Genomic DNA, 5,059 nt, shown 5'->3' with positions numbered 1-5,059 from the left:
TCCTCCAGTTCTCCCGGCGGCGTCTTCTGTCGTTGTGGTGGTACTTCAACCTCGTGGACTACGGGCCTCGTCCCTTGTGGACAACGCGACGGCTGCAGGTTACCCGTCCGGGCTTCTACGACCCATGTGCCTCTCCACTTCTAGGCACTCTTGGCGCAGTTCATCCACGGTGAGCACGTCCATGGCATAGATATATATTTCGCCAGACTTTCTTTCAAACCACGCTTTATAATCTTCACCAGCTCGCGGTCTCTCAGCGGCTTCTGGAGTCGCGCGAGTTGAAGCATGTGGTGATATAACTATCTACCCCTTCGCTGGCCTGTTGCTCTCGTTGTAATAGCTCCTGTATCACATCGTGTTCCGTGGTAGCCCCGGAACCTGTCCAAGAGGGCATGTCGCAGTTGCATCCAGCTGTCGACCCTAGAATGCCGCACGTGCATCCAATACCACTCGCGGGCGCGGCCGGTCAGAGCAGGTGGAAACCGCGCAGGACCTCCTTCCACGGGCATTGATACTGCCTCTGCAGGAACTCCAGGCATCAAACTAGACGTTCCACCGCTCGAGCTTCATGTACGCCGTTTCTTGTACGTTGGCGTACGCCTCCTCCGGTTGAAAATCATCCGCTCTCCGGTCCTCTACTCGGAAATGGCGGTTATTCGAGTTACGCCAGTTCCTCGACTGAGCATCTGCGACGTAAACTGGGCTGCTGGACGAATACTCCGCCCCTCGTGCGCCTTTCTATGTGGCTTCGGTGGCACCGGTGGTGGAAATGCCTCGCGCTGGAACACTTCCCGTTCTTTCGGGATGGCGCCTGTTCGTGGTCCCGGCTCGACATGTCTCGGCGGGTTCGGCGCAGTGTTAGTCTGGCGGCCTGAGCACATCAATGATGCCCTTCATAATTTCCATGAAGCCAGCTCGCATCTCCTCGCGGATGGACTCGCTGATGCCAGATGGCAGAGCATGCCGATACGTTTGGTGGGCCTGAGCGATCGCCGCTTTTGCCGCCGATTTGAGATCTGTCTCTCTGGAAATCCCGGAAATTCATTGGCGTTCGCACCAGTCCCCCAGCCCGCGGCGCGGCGGTGGCAGAGCCGACGCCCCATCAGCGTCAGAAGCCCAATCAGACACCTGTTCCTCAGCCATACTTATCCCTTCCGAGAACTGTACCCCTCTCTTCTACAAAAATTGCTACCCTTAAACAAAACGTACCAATATTCCTATAATTTAAATAAATAAAAACCCACTAACAAATCTTACTAATAGAGAATAATAATTTCAAACACATCGACCACAAAAACATTTACAAAATTAAAATTTTTTTCTTTCTAATTAATTTCAAATACTTGGGGAAGAAATCCTAACACAGGCTAACTAATCTACGCATAATCTGGACAGTGGACAACACTTAAGCATTCGTCAAGGAACGCTACCTTGAACGCGAACGTTTCGCCAACATGCAAACGTGACTTACCGTCATCAACCACTAAGAGAAAACTTCTCATGTTTATGGATACTCTCTACTTTCGTCGTGCTTCTCGGATTCCACGTCACGCTGCGCGATTATGAGCTCCCTACTCGTGCCACATAAGACTTCAGCGGTGTGGGTCCTGAAGCCAAAGGAATCCTTTTCTCTGTACCTTCATTTATATCGTATTTGTTTTTCTATGATTACGCAACGACTTCAAAGAAGCCGAGTGCTTCTTCAAGTTGGGCGCCATATTGTTACGGAACTGCTTGTTTCTCTGTGGGCCGCGCCGGCTGGCTCATCGGTTTCTCTGGGTGTACTCCCATCCCTGGCACGCACAATCGATAACAACAAAGCTACACGTCTGTAGCAAAACAGACTTACACAGCACTATGCAAAACGAGCCACAAATCGATAACGTCAAACAATCGGAACTTCTAACTCATGAACAAAATAACAGCTGTAACAACTATGAAAATGTAAACAACAAAGGTGAGACACTCAATATAAATTTACAAAAAACACAATTAATCCACCTTACTCTTCCAGATCGGGCCCCGGTTCCGGACCCAGCGTACCCGCCCAACCATGAGAGACGAGCACCTACACTCGTCTTCCTCATTTTGTCCATTAGATGGCCATCAGCCTGTGCCGGCTGTTATGCCAATTCTCCCCAACGAAGAAAATTTAACCGAACATTTCTCTCATCAGATACGGTATATAATTGTATATATATAATTTTCTTAAAGTGAATAACAATTATAAGCATTGCTTATGGCATTTATCTTTGCAGCTATTTCGAATCTCTTACAAGTGGATATTTGGTTAGCTTCACGGTGCGTATAATGGTTTGTGCATTCTTATAATTATTGGCCTTAATATTTCTTTTATTCCTTTCTGATTTGCATGAGGTCTCCGTCCAGATGAATTAACACTTATGCACGTGAACGTTTCTTACACGGGTGCGTATTATATATTGCATATTTATATACTTATGGACAAAGTGTATTAATGCCTAAATTTTTCTCTTATCTTCTAGAATTCTCTTTTTTTCATTTTAACAGCACTAAGTGGAACAGGCGACGAAATTCTACCAACAAAACACGCACGAAGAAATTTGGATGCAAACGTTGCGCCAATTTAGGACCAATGTGCCCACACAACTACGCAAAACTGGGTATGCCACGAATATCGGTCGTGCAACAGGTAGGTGATATGAATTGTATTAAATCGCTTAATTCTACCTTACCCTACCTAAAGAGCTCTCTGGGGGAGGTAAGGGGCGATGTAAATGGATAATTCCAATTAGGTAAGTATGTGAGCATAGTTCGCGCAAGTGTTAATTTTAAATGTTTATCTTTTACAGGCGCAGATGCATCACCCTTGGAAATTCCCTCACCGTTCGCACTCTAAAGTGAAACTCGGCGTAAGTGCCTATGTAAGTATGGACATGATTTATAAATACAAAAAAACTAAATTTAACGACAAAAAAACTCTGTTCTTTTTCAGGGAGTACGGTCAGGAGCCTCCATCATATCTCTGCCATGGGCTCGAACGAGGATGGGCAAAAATGAAACGGACTCACTCGGAGGATGTGGGCGTGGTCTCGCCTGTGGCCGCTTCTTCGCTGTTGGCGTCCGGTCCGTGATGGCTCGTCCGTCCGTCTCGTAGATTACGCCGACACTTGGCTGGCGGCGTCGCGGATATGGCTGGTGTGTGCCGCTGAGGTGCGGGAGCTGGTCCCTTTGTTGCCGGAACCGTTAATTTTTTTTTTTTTGCTTGTCTCGTCGCACTTAGGTTTTAAGTTCTTTTTTTTGCAATACCTTAGCACATAAGGGTTAAGCGATTTACTAATAAAGAAACCTCCTCAAAAAACAAGTGTGATTTGATATTTTCTATTCCTCTTTTTTTTTAAGCACATGCCCTTAGCCGGCAAAATAAAATATCCAATTTTCAGATTTTCTTAACGGTGAGCCGGTACGTCCGCTGTGGACCGCTGACAAAATCGAACTCTCATTACATTTGGCAGCAAACATCATCGGTGCCGAATTTCGGCACACGCATACATATGCGATGCGGGCACCGTTGCTGCACATCTGCACAGCTGCATTTTTTTGGGTCAATGGCCCATATGACGGTCAAGGGCATATACAAGGGCATGCGATCCACTCAATTCATATTCCCTTTAAGAGCGAACTGAGCGGCCAATAGCAATCGTCGCTATTGGCGCCGTGGATCGCAAGTCTGGCGTTGCCACCCTTCAAAATTTGGGCTCCGCCGTGGGCGCCGCTTCACCCCGCATACTCCGATCCTATGGCGAAAAGATATCGGCGTGGCCGATAATATCGCACGCAACCAACTAGGAAACCCTCGGTGCTACCGATAACGTCAAATGCAACATCACCACGCAGATTATTGTAATGACATGAATGACCATTACAAGGAATCTGCGTGCGCATTTCATGGATTGACCCAGCCGGCTAATAACGATGCCCAACGTAGGCCAATCCATATTTCGCACCGACCCGAAAAAAAAAAAACAAAACAGGGAGGACGGGCGCTGCCGCCGCCATTGCCTGGCATTGAGGTGAGCAAACTACGATTATGTTCGTATATCTTTTGCGTGGAAGACGCCTAGCATGCGTCCCTGGAGATCTTCTAACTCGTAGGCATTGGTGCCCACGGCTCGGACGACTCGGCTCTTCAAGAATTTCCGGGCGAACTTGGCATTGAAGGCTTTGCCGAAGCTGCTTAGTGCAAAGTTGCGCCTCCACACTTCCTGTCCCGGTTCCAGATGGAGCTGGCGCGCACGGTGGTTGTATCGTTGGCGGCTTCGCTCGTATGCGGTGTGCAGGTGGTCCTTGACTTGGCTTCGGATTACAGCCAGTCTGTCCTTCGCGTCAAGGTCAGGATACTGTGATCGGCCAATGATCTCAGCTTCCTGGCCAGTTTGTAACTGGAACCATTCAGGTACATCTGCTGTCCAAAGACCGCGAAAAACGGAGTCACTCCCGTAGCGCTGTGGACCACATTCCGGATCGCCACTTCCACCTCTGGTAGGTACGCGTCCCAATCCCGATGATCCTGACCCAGGTAGGTTCTGATTGCAGACAGCACTGTGTGGTTCACGCGTTCGGCGGCGTTGCTCTGAGGCGAATACACTGGTGTGCGCAGGTGGGTAATGCCAAACGCCTGGACCATGGCATCGAACGACTTTGACACGAATTGTCGTCCATTATCCGAATGGATCACTTCCGGCACGCCAAATTTGAAGAACACCTCATGCACTAGGAAGTAAACGACATCCGCCGCGGTGGCTACCCTCATGGCCTTCAGGAAGGTTAATTTCGAGAAGTGGTCTACGACGACGAATATCCACGCATGCCCTCGTTTCGACCGTGGATTCTTCCCCAAGAAGTCGATATAAAGCTTCTGGAAGGGGCGGTCGGTGCGCACTTCTTCCCCAATGCCGACCTGCATCCGGTAGTTTTGTGCCTTGGTCTCCTTGCATGTCTCGCATTTCCGTACATAATACCTGACTTGTATGGCCATGTTGGGCCAATAATATCGCCTGCGCAGCGCATGCAGCGTTTT

General features: G+C 48.8%; 1 long non-coding RNA gene across 1 annotated transcript; it reads left to right on the top strand.

Annotated features, from left to right (window-relative positions):
* Positions 1–2,589: 2,589 nt before the first annotated feature.
* On the top strand, positions 2,590–3,131 carry LOC115768123. The gene is made up of 4 exons (XR_004018489.1): positions 2,590–2,671; positions 2,726–2,774; positions 2,832–2,903; positions 2,975–3,131. It is a non-coding gene; the product is annotated as an uncharacterized LOC115768123 (long non-coding RNA).
* The last annotated feature ends 1,928 nt before the right edge of the window (positions 3,132–5,059 follow it).

The sequence above is a fragment of the Drosophila novamexicana genome, unplaced genomic scaffold (assembly GCF_003285875.2).
Source record: "Drosophila novamexicana strain 15010-1031.04,08,12 unplaced genomic scaffold, DnovRS2.1 tig00001642-arrow-arrow-pilon, whole genome shotgun sequence".
In the NCBI taxonomy this organism is placed as follows: domain Eukaryota; kingdom Metazoa; phylum Arthropoda; class Insecta; order Diptera; family Drosophilidae; genus Drosophila; species Drosophila novamexicana.
The sequence above is the reverse complement of the archived record's forward strand: the minus strand, read 5'-3'. Positions and strand labels throughout refer to the sequence as shown.